This window comes from Eubalaena glacialis, chromosome 1 (genome assembly GCF_028564815.1).
Source record: "Eubalaena glacialis isolate mEubGla1 chromosome 1, mEubGla1.1.hap2.+ XY, whole genome shotgun sequence".
In the NCBI taxonomy this organism is placed as follows: Eukaryota; Metazoa; Chordata; class Mammalia; order Artiodactyla; family Balaenidae; genus Eubalaena; species Eubalaena glacialis.
In genome coordinates, this window is record NC_083716.1 from 93303614 (window position 1) to 93321148 (window position 17535).

A 17535-nucleotide genomic window follows, 5' to 3' on the forward strand; every position below is an offset into this window, starting at 1 on the left:
GGAAGGCAGCCGCCACCCCAGCCGCTCCCGTGGTGGCTGGCCCGGACCCAGACTCCGCCGCAGGCCGGGGTGCCGTCCGTGCGGCCCACGAAGCCCTCGACCTGCACTTGGCCGCCCCCACCGGAGCCCAGCCGCGCCGCAGCCCCCTGTCTGCCCGTGTGTATCTCCACAGCTCCCTCCGGAAAAAGCCCACCCTCCGCCGTTTCGCCACGGCCGGGGGCGGGAGCGGGGGCGGGGGCTGGGACCGGTTCGCTGGGCTGGCTAGACACCAGGCGCCGGGTCCTGTGCTCGGCGGGTGGCGTGGGGGCAAGGGTGGCCTTGCTGGGGCTAAGGGGCCGTGCCGGCTCAATGGTGGCTCCCAGTGGGTTAAGGGCCGACTGCCGTCGGGCAGGAGGGCCGGCCAGGCCGTGGCTGGGCTGCGCCTAGCACTGTGTGGATTGACAGGGTGGGGAATGCACAAGGGACCGAGGGCCACAGGCCCTTAAGCCTCCGGGGCCAAGTCCTGTGAGCGTTGAGCGGCTCTGGGGCGGAGGGCCAAGCGCCTACAGGCCTGGAGGGTCCCGCCTGACCTGAGCTGCGAAGTCGCCCACAACTCCACCACCCCCGGGCCCTCGAGGCCTCCTGTCGCTTGCCTGGGCGGACGGCAGGGCCGCGCCGGAGAGGGTTGGCTGCCGGGCTGGCGGTGAGTCGCCAGCACCAGCGAAGCTAAGCCTCAAGAGGCACACCGTGGCCCCCGCTGCATTCTACGGCCACACCTCCCTGAACGCACCACACCTCGTCTGATCTCGGAAGCTAATCAGGGTCTGGCCTGTTTCGTACCTGGATGGGAGACCACATGGGAATACCGAGTGCTGTAGGCTTTTTTGCCTCCCGCTCCGCCTTGACATTTAGTGGCCCGCGGCCGAGGCCGCCTCCGCCCCCGCTGAGCACCGCTGCAGGCCTCACCTCCTCACGTCCCTCCCAACACAGCGCGCCGGAGGGATCGCTCCCCGCCGAGCTGGCTGGACATGCGGCCAGAATGCGGCCCTGGAAGGCAGCCGCCACCCCAGCCGCTCCCGTGGTGGCTGGCCCGGACCCAGACTCCGCCGCAGGCCGGGGTGCCGTCCGTGCGGCCCGCGAGGCCCTCGACCTGCACTTGGCCGCCCCCACCGGAGCCCAGCCGCGCCGCAGCCCCCTGTCTGCCCGTGTGTCTCTCCACAGCTCCCTCCGGAAAAAGCCCCCCCCTCCGCCGTTTCGCCACGGCCGGGGGCGGGAGCGGGGGCGGGGGCCGGGGCCGCTTCTCCGGGCCTGCCGGCCACCAGGGCCGGGGTCCTGTGCTCGGCGGGCGGCGTGGGGGCAAGGGGGGGCCTTGCTGGGGCTAAGGGGCCGTGCCCACTCCATGGTGGCTCCCAGTGGCTTCGGGCCAGCTGCTGCCCGGCCGGAGGGCCGGCCCGGCCGTGGCCGGGCTGCGCCTAACTCCGCGTGGGCGGGCAGGGGGGGATGCCCAAGGGACCGCGGCCGCCGGGCCCTGAAGCCTCCGGGGCCGCGTCCCTGTGAGCGTCGAGCGGGATCTGCGGCGGGGCGCCAAGCGCCGACGGGCCTGGAGCGTCCCGCCCGCCCTGGGCTGCGAGGTGGCCCACCACTCCGCCACCCCCGGGTCCCCGAGGCCTCCTGTCGCCTGCCTGGGCGGGCGGCAGGGCCCTGCCGGAGAGGGCTGGCCGCCGGCATGGCGGTAAGGCGCAGGCGCCAGCGAAGCTGGGCCTCAAGAGGCACCGCGCGGGCCCCTCCTGCGTCTACGGCCATACCACCCTGAACGCGCCCGATCTCGTCTGATCTCGGAAGCTAAGCAGGGTCGGGCCTGGTTAGTACTTGGATGGGAGACCGCCTGGGAATACCGGGTGCTGTAGGCTTTTTGCCTCCCGCTCCGCCTTCTCCTTTAGTCGCCCGCCGCCTCCGCCCCCGCCCCCGCCCCCGCCCCCGCCGGGCACCGCTGCAGGCCCCACCTCCTCTGGCCCCTCCCACCACAGCGCGCCAGAGGGGGCGCTCTCCGCCTGCCTGGCCGGCCAGGCGGCCAGAAGGCGGCCCTGGAAGGCAGCCGCATCCCAGCCGCTCCCGGGGTGGCTGGCCTGAACCCAGACTCCGCCTCAGGCCCGGGTGCCGGCCGTGCGGCCCGCGAGCCCCTTGACCTGCACCTGGCCGCCCCCACTAGCGCCCAGCCCCGGCGCAGCCACCTATCTGCCGGTGTGTCTCTCCACAGCTCCCTCCGGAAAAAGCCCCCCCTCCGCCGTTTCGCCACGGCCGGGGGCGGGAGCGGGGGCGGGGGCCGGGGCCGGTGCTCCGGGCCGGCCGGCCACAAGGCGCCGGGTCCTGTGCTCGGCGGGTGGCGTGGGGGCAAGGGTGGCCTTGCTGGGGCTAAGGGGCCGTGCCGACTCAATGGTGGCTCCCAGTGGGTTAAGGGCCGACTGCCGTCGGGCAGGAGGGCCGGCCCGGGCTGCGGCTGGGCTGCGCCTAGCGCCGCGTGGGCGGGCAGAGGGGAGGCCCAAGGGACCGCGGGCCCCGGGCCCTGAAGCCTCCGGGGCCACGTCCCTGTGAGCGACGTGCGGGATCTGGGGCGGGGCGCCAAGCGCCGAACGGTTTGGTGGGTCCCGCCCGCCCTGGGCTGGGAGGTCGCCGAACCCTCCGCCACCCCCCTGGTACCCGAGGCCGCCGTTGCCCTGCCTGGGCGGGCGGCGGGGCCCTGCCGGGGCGGGCTGGCCGCCGGGCTGGCGGGGAGGCGCAAGCGCCAGCGAAGCTGGGCCTCAAGAGGCACTCCGCGGGCCCCTCTTAACGTCTACGGCCATACCACCCTGAACGCGCCCGAACTCGTCTGATCTCGGAAGCTAAGCAGGGTCGGGCCTGGTTAGTACTTGGATGGGAGACCGCCTGGGAATACCGGGTGCTGTAGGCTTCTTGCCTCCCGCTCCGCCTTCTCCTTTAGTCGCCCGCCGCCTCCGCCCCCGCCCCCGCCCCCGCCGGGCAGCGCTGCAGGCCCCACCTCCTCCGGCCCCTCCCACCACAGCGCGCCAGAGGGGGCGCTCCGCGCCGGCCTGGCCGGCCAGGCGGCCAGAAGGCGGCCTGGAAGGCAGCCGCCACCCCAGCCGCTCCCGTGGTGGCTGGCCCGGACCCAGACTCCGCCGCAGGCCGGGGTGCCGTCCGTGCGGCCCACGAAGCCCTCGACCTGCACTTGGCCGCCCCCACCGGAGCCCAGCCGCGCCGCAGCCCCCTGTCTGCCCGTGTGTCTCTCCACAGCTCCCTCCGGAAAAAGCCCACCCTTTGCCACTTCGCCACGGCCGAGAGTGGGAGTGGGGTCGTGGACTGGGACCGGTTCGCTGGGCTGGCTAGACACCAGGCGCCAGGAACTTTGCTCGGCAGTTGGCGTGGGGGCAAGGGTGGCGTTGCTGTGTCTAAGGGGCCGTGCCGGCTCAATGGTGGCTCCCAGTGGCTTCGGGCCAACTGCCGTTGGGCAGGCGGGCCGGCCAGGCCGTGGCTGGGCTGCGCCTAGCACTGTGTGGATTGACAGGGTGGGGAATGCACAAGGGACCGAGGGCCACAGGCCCTTAAGCCTCCGGGGCCAAGTCCTGTGAGCGTTGAGCGGCTCTGGGGCGGAGGGCCAAGCGCCTACAGGCCTGGAGGGTCCCGCCTGACCTGAGCTGCGAAGTCGCCCACAACTCCACCACCCCCGGGCCCTCGAGGCCTCCTGTCGCTTGCCTGGGCGGACGGCAGGGCCGCGCCGGAGAGGGTTGGCTGCCGGGCTGGCGGTAAGTCGCCAGCACCAGCGAAGCTAAGCCTCAAGAGGCACACCGTGGCCCCCGCTGCATTCTACAGCCACACCTCCCTGAACGCACCACACCTCGTCTGATCTCGGAAGCTAATCAGGGTCTGGCCTGTTTCGTACCTGGATGGGAGACCACATGGGAATACCGAGTGCTGTAGGCTTTTTTGCCTCCCGCTCCGCCTTGACATTTAGTGGCCCGCGGCCGAGGCCGCCTCCGCCCCCGCTGAGCACCGCTGCAGGCCTCACCTCCTCACGTCCCTCCCAACACAGCGCGCCGGAGGGATCGCTCCCCGCCGAGCTGGCTGGACATGCGGCCAGAATGCGGCCCTGGAAGGCAGCCGCCACCCCAGCCGCTCCCGTGGTGGCTGGCCCGGACCCAGACTCCGCCGCAGGCCGGGGTGCCGTCCGTGCGGCCCGCGAGGCCCTCGACCTGCACTTGGCCGCCCCCACCGGAGCCCAGCCGCGCCGCAGCCCCCTGTCTGCCCGTGTGTCTCTCCACAGCTCCCTCCGGAAAAAGCCCCCCCCTCCGCCGTTTCGCCACGGCCGGGGGCGGGAGCGGGGGCGGGGGCCGGGGCCGCTTCTCCGGGCCTGCCGGCCACCAGGGCCGGGGTCCTGTGCTCGGCGGGCGGCGTGGGGGCAAGGGGGGGCCTTGCTGGGGCTAAGGGGCCGTGCCCACTCCATGGTGGCTCCCAGTGGCTTCGGGCCAGCTGCTGCCCGGCCGGAGGGCCGGCCCGGCCGTGGCCGGGCTGCGCCTAACTCCGCGTGGGCGGGCAGGGGGGGATGCCCAAGGGACCGCGGCCGCCGGGCCCTGAAGCCTCCGGGGCCGCGTCCCTGTGAGCGTCGAGCGGGATCTGCGGCGGGGCGCCAAGCGCCGACGGGCCTGGAGCGTCCCGCCCGCCCTGGGCTGCGAGGTGGCCCACCACTCCGCCACCCCCGGGTCCCCGAGGCCTCCTGTCGCCTGCCTGGGCGGGCGGCAGGGCCCTGCCGGAGAGGGCTGGCCGCCGGCATGGCGGTAAGGCGCAGGCGCCAGCGAAGCTGGGCCTCAAGAGGCACCGCGCGGGCCCCTCCTGCATCTACGGCCATACCACCCTGAACGCGCCCGATCTCGTCTGATCTCGGAAGCTAAGCAGGGTCGGGCCTGGTTAGTACTTGGATGGGAGACCGCCTGGGAATACTGGGTGCTGTAGGCTTTTTGCCTCCCGCTCCGCCTTCTCCTTTAGTCGCCCGCCGCCTCCGCCCCCGCCCCCGCCCCCGCCCCCGCCGGGCACCGCTGCAGGCCCCACCTCCTCCGGCCCCTCCCACCACAGCGCGCCAGAGGGGGCGCTCTCCGCCTGCCTGGCCGGCCAGGCGGCCAGAAGGCGGCCCTGGAAGGCAGCCGCATCCCAGCCGCTCCCGGGGTGGCTGGCCTGAACCCAGACTCCGCCTCAGGCCCGGGTGCCGGCCGTGCGGCCCGCGAGCCCCTTGACCTGCACCTGGCCGCCCCCACTAGCGCCCAGCCCCGGCGCAGCCACCTATCTGCCGGTGTGTCTCTCCACAGCTCCCTCCGGAAAAAGCCCCCCCTCCGCCGTTTCGCCACGGCCGAGTGCGGGAGCGGGGTCGTGGGCCAGGACTCGTTCTCCGAACCGGCCGACCACTAGGCACCGGGAACAGTGCTCGGCAGTTGGCGTGGATGCAAGTGTGGCCTTGCTGGCTGTAATGGGCCATGCCAACACAATGGTGGCTCCCAGTGGATTCGGGGCAACTGCCGTCGGGCAGGAGGGCCGGCCCGGCCACGGCTAGGTTGTGCCTAGCACTGCGTGAGTGGACAGGGTTGGTAATGCTCGAGGGACCTAGGGCCAAGGGACATTAAGCCTCCGGGGCCACGTCCTTGTGAGCATCAAGCGGGACCTGGGGCGGAGCGCCAAGCACCTACGGGCCTGGAGGATCCCGCCTGACCTGAGCTGCGAGGTCGCCCTTGACTATGCAACCCCTGGGTCCCTGAGGCCTCCTGTCGCCAGCCTGGGCGGGCGGCAGGGCCTTGCTGAAGAGGGCTGACCGCCGAGGAGGGAGCAAGTCGCCAGCACCAGCGAAGCAAAGCCTCAAGAGGCACCCCGTGGCCCCGGCTGCCCTCTAAGGCCATACCACCCTGAACGTGCCCCATCTCGTCTGATCGTGGAAGCTAAGCAGGGTCGGGCCTGGTTAGTACTTGGATGGGAGACCGCCTGGGAATACCGGGTGCTGTAGGCTTTTTGCCTCCCGCTCCGCCTTCTCCTTTAGTCGCCCGCCGCCTCCGCCGCCGCCCCCGCCCCCGCCGAGCAGCGCTGCAGGCCCCACCTCCTCCGGCCCCTCCCACCACAGCGCGCCAGAGGGGGCGCTCCGCGCCGGCCTGGCCGGCCAGGCGGCCAGAAGGCGGCCCTGGAAGGCAGCCGCCACCCCAGCCGCTCCCGTGGTGGCTGGCCCGGACCCAGACTCCGCCGCAGGCCGGGGTGCCGTCCGTGCGGCCCACGAAGCCCTCGACCTGCACTTGGCCGCCCCCACCGGAGCCCAGCCGCGCCGCAGCCCCCTGTCTGCCCGTGTGTATCTCCACAGCTCCCTCCGGAAAAAGCCCACCCTCCGCCGTTTCGCCACGGCCGGGGGCGGGAGCGGGGGCGGGGGCTGGGACCGGTTCGCTGGGCTGGCTAGACACCAGGCGCCGGGTCCTGTGCTCGGCGGGTGGCGTGGGGGCAAGGGTGGCCTTGCTGGGGCTAAGGGGCCGTGCCGGCTCAATGGTGGCTCCCAGTGGGTTAAGGGCCGACTGCCGTCGGGCAGGAGGGCCGGCCAGGCCGTGGCTGGGCTGCGCCTAGCACTGTGTGGATTGACAGGGTGGGGAATGCACAAGGGACCGAGGGCCACAGGCCCTTAAGCCTCCGGGGCCAAGTCCTGTGAGCGTTGAGCGGCTCTGGGGCGGAGGGCCAAGCGCCTACAGGCCTGGAGGGTCCCGCCTGACCTGAGCTGCGAAGTCGCCCACAACTCCACCACCCCCGGGCCCTCGAGGCCTCCTGTCGCTTGCCTGGGCGGACGGCAGGGCCGCGCCGGAGAGGGTTGGCTGCCGGGCTGGCGGTGAGTCGCCAGCACCAGCGAAGCTAAGCCTCAAGAGGCACACCGTGGCCCCCGCTGCATTCTACGGCCACACCTCCCTGAACGCACCACACCTCGTCTGATCTCGGAAGCTAATCAGGGTCTGGCCTGTTTCGTACCTGGATGGGAGACCACATGGGAATACCGAGTGCTGTAGGCTTTTTTGCCTCCCGCTCCGCCTTGACATTTAGTGGCCCGCGGCCGAGGCCGCCTCCGCCCCCGCTGAGCACCGCTGCAGGCCTCACCTCCTCACGCCCCTCCCAACACAGCGCGCCGGAGGGATCGCTCCCCGCCGAGCTGGCTGGACATGCGGCCAGAATGCGGCCCTGGAAGGCAGCCGCCACCCCAGCCGCTCCCGTGGTGGCTGGCCCGGACCCAGACTCCGCCGCAGGCCGGGGTGCCGTCCGTGCGGCCCGCGAGGCCCTCGACCTGCACTTGGCCGCCCCCCACCGGAGCCCAGCCGCGCCGCAGCCCCCTGTCTGCCCGTGTGTCTCTCCACAGCTCCCTCCGGAAAAAGCCCCCCCCTCCGCCGTTTCGCCACGGCCGGGGGCGGGAGCGGGGGCGGGGGCCGGGGCCGCTTCTCCGGGCCTGCCGGCCACCAGGGCCGGGGTCCTGTGCTCGGCGGGCGGCGTGGGGGCAAGGGGGGGCCTTGCTGGGGCTAAGGGGCCGTGCCCACTCCATGGTGGCTCCCAGTGGCTTCGGGCCAGCTGCTGCCCGGCCGGAGGGCCGGCCCGGCCGTGGCCGGGCTGCGCCTAACTCCGCGTGGGCGGGCAGGGGGGGATGCCCAAGGGACCGCGGCCGCCGGGCCCTGAAGCCTCCGGGGCCGCGTCCCTGTGAGCGTCGAGCGGGATCTGCGGCGGGGCGCCAAGCGCCGACGGGCCTGGAGCGTCCCGCCCGCCCTGGGCTGCGAGGTGGCCCACCACTCCGCCACCCCCGGGTCCCCGAGGCCTCCTGTCGCCTGCCTGGGCGGGCGGCAGGGCCCTGCCGGAGAGGGCTGGCCGCCGGCATGGCGGTAAGGCGCAGGCGCCAGCGAAGCTGGGCCTCAAGAGGCACCGCGCGGGCCCCTCCTGCGTCTACGGCCATACCACCCTGAACGCGCCCGATCTCGTCTGATCTCGGAAGCTAAGCAGGGTCGGGCCTGGTTAGTACTTGGATGGGAGACCGCCTGGGAATACCGGGTGCTGTAGGCTTTTTGCCTCCCGCTCCGCCTTCTCCTTTAGTCGCCCGCCGCCTCCGCCCCCGCCCCCGCCCCCGCCCCCGCCGGGCACCGCTGCAGGCCCCACCTCCTCCGGCCCCTCCCACCACAGCGCGCCAGAGGGGGCGCTCTCCGCCTGCCTGGCCGGCCAGGCGGCCAGAAGGCGGCCCTGGAAGGCAGCCGCATCCCAGCCGCTCCCGGGGTGGCTGGCCTGAACCCAGACTCCGCCTCAGGCCCGGGTGCCGGCCGTGCGGCCCGCGAGCCCCTTGACCTGCACCTGGCCACCCCCACTAGCGCCCAGCCCCGGCGCAGCCACCTATCTGCCGGTGTGTCTCTCCACAGCTCCCTCCGGAAAAAGCCCCCCCTCCGCCGTTTCGCCACGGCCGGGGGCGGGAGCGGGGGCGGGGGCCGGGGCCGGTGCTCCGGGCCGGCCGGCCACAAGGCGCCGGGTCCTGTGCTCGGCGGGTGGCGTGGGGGCAAGGGTGGCCTTGCTGGGGCTAAGGGGCCGTGCCGACTCAATGGTGGCTCCCAGTGGGTTAAGGGCCGACTGCCGTCGGGCAGGAGGGCCGGCCCGGGCTGCGGCTGGGCTGCGCCTAGCGCCGCGTGGGCGGGCAGAGGGGAGGCCCAAGGGACCGCGGGCCCCGGGCCCTGAAGCCTCCGGGGCCACGTCCCTGTGAGCGACGTGCGGGATCTGGGGCGGGGCGCCAAGCGCCGAACGGTTTGGTGGGTCCCGCCCGCCCTGGGCTGGGAGGTCGCCGAACCCTCCGCCATCCCCCTGGTACCCGAGGCCGCCGTTGCCCTGCCTGGGCGGGCGGCGGGGCCCTGCCGGGGCGGGCTGGCCGCCGGGCTGGCGGGGAGGCGCAAGCGCCAGCGAAGCTGGGCCTCAAGAGGCACTCCGCGGGCCCCTCTTAACGTCTACGGCCATACCACCCTGAACGCGCCCGAACTCGTCTGATCTCGGAAGCTAAGCAGGGTCGGGCCTGGTTAGTACTTGGATGGGAGACCGCCTGGGAATACCGGGTGCTGTAGGCTTCTTGCCTCCCGCTCCGCCTTCTCCTTTAGTCGCCCGCCGCCTCCGCCCCCGCCCCCGCCCCCGCCGGGCAGCGCTGCAGGCCCCACCTCCTCCGGCCCCTCCCACCACAGCGCGCCAGAGGGGGCGCTCCGCGCCGGCCTGGCCGGCCAGGCGGCCAGAAGGCGGCCCTGGAAGGCAGCCGCCACCCCAGCCGCTCCCGTGGTGGCTGGCCCGGACCCAGACTCCGCCGCAGGCCGGGGTGCCGTCCGTGCGGCCCACGAAGCCCTCGACCTGCACTTGGCCGCCCCCACCGGAGCCCAGCCGCGCCGCAGCCCCCTGTCTGCCCGTGTGTCTCTCCACAGCTCCCTCCGGAAAAAGCCCACCCTTTGCCACTTCGCCACGGCCGAGAGTGGGAGTGGGGTCGTGGACTGGGACCGGTTCGCTGGGCTGGCTAGACACCAGGCGCCGGGAACTTTGCTCGGCAGTTGGCGTGGGGGCAAGGGTGGCGTTGCTGTGTCTAAGGGGCCGTGCCGGCTCAATGGTGGCTCCCAGTGGCTTCGGGCCGACTGCCGTTGGGCAGGCGGGCCGGCCAGGCCGTGGCTGGGCTGCGCCTAGCACTGTGTGGATTGACAGGGTGGGGAATGCACAAGGGACCGAGGGCCACAGGCCCTTAAGCCTCCGGGGCCAAGTCCTGTGAGCGTTGAGCGGCTCTGGGGCGGAGGGCCAAGCGCCTACAGGCCTGGAGGGTCCCGCCTGACCTGAGCTGCGAAGTCGCCCACAACTCCACCACCCCCGGGCCCTCGAGGCCTCCTGTCGCTTGCCTGGGCGGACGGCAGGGCCGCGCCGGAGAGGGTTGGCTGCCGGGCTGGCGGTAAGTCGCCAGCACCAGCGAAGCTAAGCCTCAAGAGGCACACCGTGGCCCCCGCTGCATTCTACAGCCACACCTCCCTGAACGCACCACACCTCGTCTGATCTCGGAAGCTAATCAGGGTCTGGCCTGTTTCGTACCTGGATGGGAGACCACATGGGAATACCGAGTGCTGTAGGCTTTTTTGCCTCCCGCTCCGCCTTGACATTTAGTGGCCCGCGGCCGAGGCCGCCTCCGCCCCCGCTGAGCACCGCTGCAGGCCTCACCTCCTCACGTCCCTCCCAACACAGCGCGCCGGAGGGATCGCTCCCCGCCGAGCTGGCTGGACATGCGGCCAGAATGCGGCCCTGGAAGGCAGCCGCCACCCCAGCCGCTCCCGTGGTGGCTGGCCCGGACCCAGACTCCGCCGCAGGCCGGGGTGCCATCCGTGCGGCCCGCGAGGCCCTCGACCTGCACTTGGCCGCCCCCACCGGAGCCCAGCCGCGCCGCAGCCCCCTGTCTGCCCGTGTGTCTCTCCACAGCTCCCTCCGGAAAAAGCCCCCCCCTCCGCCGTTTCGCCACGGCCGGGGGCGGGAGCGGGGGCGGGGGCCGGGGCCGCTTCTCCGGGCCTGCCGGCCACCAGGGCCGGGGTCCTGTGCTCGGCGGGCGGCGTGGGGGCAAGGGGGGGCCTTGCTGGGGCTAAGGGGCCGTGCCCACTCCATGGTGGCTCCCAGTGGCTTCGGGCCAGCTGCTGCCCGGCCGGAGGGCCGGCCCGGCCGTGGCCGGGCTGCGCCTAACTCCGCGTGGGCGGGCAGGGGGGGATGCCCAAGGGACCGCGGCCGCCGGGCCCTGAAGCCTCCGGGGCCGCGTCCCTGTGAGCGTCGAGCGGGATCTGCGGCGGGGCGCCAAGCGCCGACGGGCCTGGAGCGTCCCGCCCGCCCTGGGCTGCGAGGTGGCCCACCACTCCGCCACCCCCGGGTCCCCGAGGCCTCCTGTCGCCTGCCTGGGCGGGCGGCAGGGCCCTGCCGGACAGGGCTGGCCGCCGGCATGGCGGTAAGGCGCAGGCGCCAGCGAAGCTGGGCCTCAAGAGGCACCGCGCGGGCCCCTCCTGCGTCTACGGCCATACCACCCTGAACGCGCCCGATCTCGTCTGATCTCGGAAGCTAAGCAGGGTCGGGCCTGGTTAGTACTTGGATGGGAGACCGCCTGGGAATACCGGGTGCTGTAGGCTTTTTGCCTCCCGCTCCGCCTTCTCCTTTAGTCGCCCGCCGCCTCCGCCCCCGCCCCCGCCCCCGCCCCCGCCGGGCACCGCTGCAGGCCCCACCTCCTCCGGCCCCTCCCACCACAGCGCGCCAGAGGGGGCGCTCTCCGCCTGCCTGGCCGGCCAGGCGGCCAGAAGGCGGCCCTGGAAGGCAGCCGCATCCCAGCCGCTCCCGGGGTGGCTGGCCTGAACCCAGACTCCGCCTCAGGCCCGGGTGCCGGCCGTGCGGCCCGCGAGCCCCTTGACCTGCACCTGGCCGCCCCCACTAGCGCCCAGCCCCGGCGCAGCCACCTATCTGCCGGTGTGTATCTCCACAGCTCCCTCCGGAAAAAGCCCCCCCTCCGCCGTTTCGCCACGGCCGGGGGCGGGAGCGGGGGCGGGGGCCGGGGCCGGTGCTCCGGGCCGGCCGGCCACAAGGCGCCGGGTCCTGTGCTCGGCGGGTGGCGTGGGGGCAAGGGTGGCCTTGCTGGGGCTAAGGGGCCGTGCCGACTCAATGGTGGCTCCCAGTGGGTTAAGGGCCGACTGCCGTCGGGCAGGAGGGCCGGCCCGGGCTGCGGCTGGGCTGCGCCTAGCGCCGCGTGGGCGGGCAGAGGGGAGGCCCAAGGGACCGCGGGCCCCGGGCCCTGAAGCCTCCGGGGCCACGTCCCTGTGAGCGACGTGCGGGATCTGGGGCGGGGCGCCAAGCGCCGAACGGTTTGGTGGGTCCCGCCCGCCCTGGGCTGGGAGGTCGCCGAACCCTCCGCCACCCCCCTGGTACCCGAGGCCACCGTTGCCCTGCCTGGGCGGGCGGCGGGGCCCTGCCGGGGCGGGCTGGCCGCCGGGCTGGCGGGGAGGCGCAAGCGCCAGCGAAGCTGGGCCTCAAGAGGCACTCCGCGGGCCCCTCTTAACGTCTACGGCCATACCACCCTGAACGCGCCCGAACTCGTCTGATCTCGGAAGCTAAGCAGGGTCGGGCCTGGTTAGTACTTGGATGGGAGACCGCCTGGGAATACCGGGTGCTGTAGGCTTCTTGCCTCCCGCTCCGCCTTCTCCTTTAGTCGCCCGCCGCCTCCGCCCCCGCCCCCGCCCCCGCCGGGCAGCGCTGCAGGCCCCACCTCCTCCGGCCCCTCCCACCACAGCGCGCCAGAGGGGGCGCTCCGCGCCGGCCTGGCCGGCCAGGCGGCCAGAAGGCGGCCCTGGAAGGCAGCCGCCACCCCAGCCGCTCCCGTGGTGGCTGGCCCGGACCCAGACTCCGCCGCAGGCCGGGGTGCCGTCCGTGCGGCCCACGAAGCCCTCGACCTGCACTTGGCCGCCCCCACCGGAGCCCAGCCGCGCCGCAGCCCCCTGTCTGCCCGTGTGTCTCTCCACAGCTCCCTCCGGAAAAAGCCCACCCTTTGCCACTTCGCCACGGCCGAGAGTGGGAGTGGGGTCGTGGACTGGGACCGGTTCGCTGGGCTGGCTAGACACCAGGCGCCAGGAACTTTGCTCGGCAGTTGGCGTGGGGGCAAGGGTGGCGTTGCTGTGTCTAAGGGGCCGTGCCGGCTCAATGGTGGCTCCCAGTGGCTTCGGGCCAACTGCCGTTGGGCAGGCGGGCCGGCCAGGCCGTGGCTGGGCTGCGCCTAGCACTGTGTGGATTGACAGGGTGGGGAATGCACAAGGGACCGAGGGCCACAGGCCCTTAAGCCTCCGGGGCCAAGTCCTGTGAGCGTTGAGCGGCTCTGGGGCGGAGGGCCAAGCGCCTACAGGCCTGGAGGGTCCCGCCTGACCTGAGCTGCGAAGTCGCCCACAACTCCACCACCCCCGGGCCCTCGAGGCCTCCTGTCGCTTGCCTGGGCGGACGGCAGGGCCGCGCCGGAGAGGGTTGGCTGCCGGGCTGGCGGTAAGTCGCCAGCACCAGCGAAGCTAAGCCTCAAGAGGCACACCGTGGCCCCCGCTGCATTCTACAGCCACACCTCCCTGAACGCACCACACCTCGTCTGATCTCGGAAGCTAATCAGGGTCTGGCCTGTTTCGTACCTGGATGGGAGACCACATGGGAATACCGAGTGCTGTAGGCTTTTTTGCCTCCCGCTCCGCCTTGACATTTAGTGGCCCGCGGCCGAGGCCGCCTCCGCCCCCGCTGAGCACCGCTGCAGGCCTCACCTCCTCACGTCCCTCCCAACACAGCGCGCCGGAGGGATCGCTCCCCGCCGAGCTGGCTGGACATGCGGCCAGAATGCGGCCCTGGAAGGCAGCCGCCACCCCAGCCGCTCCCGTGGTGGCTGGCCCGGACCCAGACTCCGCCGCAGGCCGGGGTGCCGTCCGTGCGGCCCGCGAGGCCCTCGACCTGCACTTGGCCGCCCCCACCGGAGCCCAGCCGCGCCGCAGCCCCCTGTCTGCCCGTGTGTCTCTCCACAGCTCCCTCCGGAAAAAGCCCCCCCCTCCGCCGTTTCGCCACGGCCGGGGGCGGGAGCGGGGGCGGGGGCCGGGGCCGCTTCTCCGGGCCTGCCGGCCACCAGGGCCGGGGTCCTGTGCTCGGCGGGCGGCGTGGGGGCAAGGGGGGGCCTTGCTGGGGCTAAGGGGCCGTGCCCACTCCATGGTGGCTCCCAGTGGCTTCGGGCCAGCTGCTGCCCGGCCGGAGGGCCGGCCCGGCCGTGGCCGGGCTGCGCCTAACTCCGCGTGGGCGGGCAGGGGGGGATGCCCAAGGGACCGCGGCCGCCGGGCCCTGAAGCCTCCGGGGCCGCGTCCCTGTGAGCGTCGAGCGGGATCTGCGGCGGGGCGCCAAGCGCCGACGGGCCTGGAGCGTCCCGCCCGCCCTGGGCTGCGAGGTGGCCCACCACTCCGCCACCCCCGGGTCCCCGAGGCCTCCTGTCGCCTGCCTGGGCGGGCGGCAGGGCCCTGCCGGACAGGGCTGGCCGCCGGCATGGCGGTAAGGCGCAGGCGCCAGCGAAGCTGGGCCTCAAGAGGCACCGCGCGGGCCCCTCCTGCGTCTACGGCCATACCACCCTGAACGCGCCCGATCTCGTCTGATCTCGGAAGCTAAGCAGGGTCGGGCCTGGTTAGTACTTGGATGGGAGACCGCCTGGGAATACCGGGTGCTGTAGGCTTTTTGCCTCCCGCTCCGCCTTCTCCTTTAGTCGCCCGCCGCCTCCGCCCCCGCCCCCGCCCCCGCCCCCGCCGGGCACCGCTGCAGGCCCCACCTCCTCCGGCCCCTCCCACCACAGCGCGCCAGAGGGGGCGCTCTCCGCCTGCCTGGCCGGCCAGGCGGCCAGAAGGCGGCCCTGGAAGGCAGCCGCATCCCAGCCGCTCCCGGGGTGGCTGGCCTGAACCCAGACTCCGCCTCAGGCCCGGGTGCCGGCCGTGCGGCCCGCGAGCCCCTTGACCTGCACCTGGCCGCCCCCACTAGCGCCCAGCCCCGGCGCAGCCACCTATCTGCCGGTGTGTCTCTCCACAGCTCCCTCCGGAAAAAGCCCCCCCTCCGCCGTTTCGCCACGGCCGGGGGCGGGAGCGGGGGCGGGGGCCGGGGCCGGTGCTCCGGGCCGGCCGGCCACAAGGCGCCGGGTCCTGTGCTCGGCGGGTGGCGTGGGGGCAAGGGTGGCCTTGCTGGGGCTAAGGGGCCGTGCCGACTCAATGGTGGCTCCCAGTGGGTTAAGGGCCGACTGCCGTCGGGCAGGAGGGCCGGCCCGGGCTGCGGCTGGGCTGCGCCTAGCGCCGCGTGGGCGGGCAGAGGGGAGGCCCAAGGGACCGCGGGCCCCGGGCCCTGAAGCCTCCGGGGCCACGTCCCTGTGAGCGACGTGCGGGATCTGGGGCGGGGCGCCAAGCGCCGAACGGTTTGGTGGGTCCCGCCCGCCCTGGGCTGGGAGGTCGCCGAACCCTCCGCCACCCCCCTGGTACCCGAGGCCACCGTTGCCCTGCCTGGGCGGGCGGCGGGGCCCTGCCGGGGCGGGCTGGCCGCCGGGCTGGCGGGGAGGCGCAAGCGCCAGCGAAGCTGGGCCTCAAGAGGCACTCCGCGGGCCCCTCTTAACGTCTACGGCCATACCACCCTGAACGCGCCCGAACTCGTCTGATCTCGGAAGCTAAGCAGGGTCGGGCCTGGTTAGTACTTGGATGGGAGACCGCCTGGGAATACCGGGTGCTGTAGGCTTCTTGCCTCCCGCTCCGCCTTCTCCTTTAGTCGCCCGCCGCCTCCGCCCCCGCCCCCGCCCCCGCCGGGCAGCGCTGCAGGCCCCACCTCCTCCGGCCCCTCCCACCACAGCGCGCCAGAGGGGGCGCTCCGCGCCGGCCTGGCCGGCCAGGCGGCCAGAAGGCGGCCCTGGAAGGCAGCCGCCACCCCAGCCGCTCCCGTGGTGGCTGGCCCGGACCCAGACTCCGCCGCAGGCCGGGGTGCCGTCCGTGCGGCCCACGAAGCCCTCGACCTGCACTTGGCCGCCCCCACCGGAGCCCAGCCGCGCCGCAGCCCCCTGTCTGCCCGTGTGTCTCTCCACAGCTCCCTCTGGAAAAAGCCCACCCTTTGCCACTTCGCCACGGCCGAGAGTGGGAGTGGGGTCGTGGACTGGGACCGGTTCGCTGGGCTGGCTAGACACCAGGCGCCAGGAACTTTGCTCGGCAGTTGGCGTGGGGGCAAGGGTGGCGTTGCTGTGTCTAAGGGGCCGTGCCGGCTCAATGGTGGCTCCCAGTGGCTTCGGGCCAACTGCCGTTGGGCAGGCGGGCCGGCCAGGCCGTGGCTGGGCTGCGCCTAGCACTGTGTGGATTGACAGGGTGGGGAATGCACAAGGGACCGAGGGCCACAGGCCCTTAAGCCTCCGGGGCCAAGTCCTGTGAGCGTTGAGCGGCTCTGGGGCGGAGGGCCAAGCGCCTACAGGCCTGGAGGGTCCCGCCTGACCTGAGCTGCGAAGTCGCCCACAACTCCACCACCCCCGGGCCCTCGAGGCCTCCTGTCGCTTGCCTGGGCGGACGGCAGGGCCGCGCCGGAGAGGGTTGGCTGCCGGGCTGGCGGTAAGTCGCCAGCACCAGCGAAGCTAAGCCTCAAGAGGCACACCGTGGCCCCCGCTGCATTCTACAACCACACCTCCCTGAACGCACCACACCTCGTCTGATCTCGGAAGCTAATCAGGGTCTGGCCTGTTTCGTACCTGGATGGGAGACCACATGGGAATACCGAGTGCTGTAGGCTTTTTTGCCTCCCGCTCCGCCTTGACATTTAGTGGCCCGCGGCCGAGGCCGCCTCCGCCCCCGCTGAGCACCGCTGCAGGCCTCACCTCCTCACGTCCCTCCCAACACAGCGCGCCGGAGGGATCGCTCCCCGCCGAGCTGGCTGGACATGCGGCCAGAATGCGGCCCTGGAAGGCAGCCGCCACCCCAGCCGCTCCCGTGGTGGCTGGCCCGGACCCAGACTCCGCCGCAGGCCGGGGTGCCGTCCGTGCGGCCCGCGAGGCCCTCGACCTGCACTTGGCCGCCCCCACCGGAGCCCAGCCGCGCCGCAGCCCCCTGTCTGCCCGTGTGTCTCTCCACAGCTCCCTCCGGAAAAAGCCCCCCCTCCGCCGTTTCGCCACGGCCGGGGGCGGGAGCGGGGGCGGGGGCCGGGGCCGCTTCTCCGGGCCTGCCGGCCACCAGGGCCGGGGTCCTGTGCTCGGCGGGCGGCGTGGGGGCAAGGGGGGGCCTTGCTGGGGCTAAGGGGCCGTGCCCACTCCATGGTGGCTCCCAGTGGCTTCGGGCCAGCTGCTGCCCGGCCGGAGGGCCGGCCCGGCCGTGGCCGGGCTGCGCCTAACTCCGCGTGGGCGGGCAGGGGGGGATGCCCAAGGGACCGCGGCCGCCGGGCCCTGAAGCCTCCGGGGCCGCGTCCCTGTGAGCGTCGAGCGGGATCTGCGGCGCGGCGCCAAGCGCCGACGGGCCTGGAGCGTCCCGCCCGCCCTGGGCTGCGAGGTGGCCCACCACTCCGCCACCCCCGGGTCCCCGAGGCCTCCTGTCGCCTGCCTGGGCGGGCGGCAGGGCCCTGCCGGAGAGGGCTGGCCGCCGGCATGGCGGTAAGGCGCAGGCGCCAGCGAAGCTGGGCCTCAAGAGGCACCGCGCGGGCCCCTCCTGCGTCTACGGCCATACCACCCTGAACGCGCCCGATCTCGTCTGATCTCGGAAGCTAAGCAGGGTCGGGCCTGGTTAGTACTTGGATGGGAGACCGCCTGGGAATACCGGGTGCTGTAGGCTTTTTGCCTCCCGCTCCGCCTTCTCCTTTAGTCGCCCGCCGCCTCCGCCCCCGCCCCCGCCCCCGCCCCCGCCGGGCACCGCTGCAGGCCCCACCTCCTCCGGCCCCTCCCACCACAGCGCGCCAGAGGGGGCGCTCTCCGCCTGCCTGGCCGGCCAGGCGGCCAGAAGGCGG

At 73.8% G+C, this 17535-nt stretch overlaps 10 non-coding genes and 6 pseudogenes across 10 annotated transcripts; all 16 read left to right on the forward strand.

Moving 5' to 3' along the window:
- Nucleotides 1–741: 741 nt before the first annotated feature.
- Nucleotides 742–860, forward strand: LOC133077303 (5S ribosomal RNA; annotated as a pseudogene).
- Nucleotides 861–1770: 910 nt separating this feature from the next.
- Nucleotides 1771–1889, forward strand: LOC133102153 (5S ribosomal RNA). Its single transcript, XR_009702869.1, has one exon. It is a non-coding gene; the product is annotated as a 5S ribosomal RNA (ribosomal RNA).
- Nucleotides 1890–2807: 918 nt separating this feature from the next.
- On the forward strand, nt 2808–2926 carry LOC133104394 (5S ribosomal RNA). Its single transcript, XR_009703556.1, has one exon. It is a non-coding gene; the product is annotated as a 5S ribosomal RNA (ribosomal RNA).
- A 909-nt stretch (nt 2927–3835) lies between these two features.
- Nucleotides 3836–3954, forward strand: LOC133078671 (5S ribosomal RNA; annotated as a pseudogene).
- Nucleotides 3955–4864: 910 nt separating this feature from the next.
- Nucleotides 4865–4983, forward strand: LOC133104627 (5S ribosomal RNA). Its single transcript, XR_009703681.1, has one exon. It is a non-coding gene; the product is annotated as a 5S ribosomal RNA (ribosomal RNA).
- Nucleotides 4984–5900: 917 nt separating this feature from the next.
- Nucleotides 5901–6019, forward strand: LOC133105096 (5S ribosomal RNA; annotated as a pseudogene).
- A 911-nt stretch (nt 6020–6930) lies between these two features.
- LOC133077304 (5S ribosomal RNA) lies at nt 6931–7049 on the forward strand (annotated as a pseudogene).
- A 911-nt stretch (nt 7050–7960) lies between these two features.
- LOC133102155 (5S ribosomal RNA) lies at nt 7961–8079 on the forward strand. Its single transcript, XR_009702870.1, has one exon. It is a non-coding gene; the product is annotated as a 5S ribosomal RNA (ribosomal RNA).
- Nucleotides 8080–8997: 918 nt separating this feature from the next.
- Nucleotides 8998–9116, forward strand: LOC133104396 (5S ribosomal RNA). The gene has a single exon (XR_009703557.1). It is a non-coding gene; the product is annotated as a 5S ribosomal RNA (ribosomal RNA).
- A 910-nt stretch (nt 9117–10026) lies between these two features.
- Nucleotides 10027–10145, forward strand: LOC133078677 (5S ribosomal RNA; annotated as a pseudogene).
- Nucleotides 10146–11055: 910 nt separating this feature from the next.
- LOC133102158 (5S ribosomal RNA) lies at nt 11056–11174 on the forward strand. Its single transcript, XR_009702872.1, has one exon. It is a non-coding gene; the product is annotated as a 5S ribosomal RNA (ribosomal RNA).
- Nucleotides 11175–12092: 918 nt separating this feature from the next.
- LOC133104400 (5S ribosomal RNA) lies at nt 12093–12211 on the forward strand. Its single transcript, XR_009703559.1, has one exon. It is a non-coding gene; the product is annotated as a 5S ribosomal RNA (ribosomal RNA).
- Nucleotides 12212–13121: 910 nt separating this feature from the next.
- LOC133078682 (5S ribosomal RNA) lies at nt 13122–13240 on the forward strand (annotated as a pseudogene).
- Nucleotides 13241–14150: 910 nt separating this feature from the next.
- Nucleotides 14151–14269, forward strand: LOC133102161 (5S ribosomal RNA). The gene has a single exon (XR_009702873.1). It is a non-coding gene; the product is annotated as a 5S ribosomal RNA (ribosomal RNA).
- Nucleotides 14270–15187: 918 nt separating this feature from the next.
- Nucleotides 15188–15306, forward strand: LOC133104405 (5S ribosomal RNA). Its single transcript, XR_009703562.1, has one exon. It is a non-coding gene; the product is annotated as a 5S ribosomal RNA (ribosomal RNA).
- Nucleotides 15307–17244: 1938 nt separating this feature from the next.
- On the forward strand, nt 17245–17363 carry LOC133102164 (5S ribosomal RNA). Its single transcript, XR_009702874.1, has one exon. It is a non-coding gene; the product is annotated as a 5S ribosomal RNA (ribosomal RNA).
- Nucleotides 17364–17535: the final 172 nt, after the last annotated feature.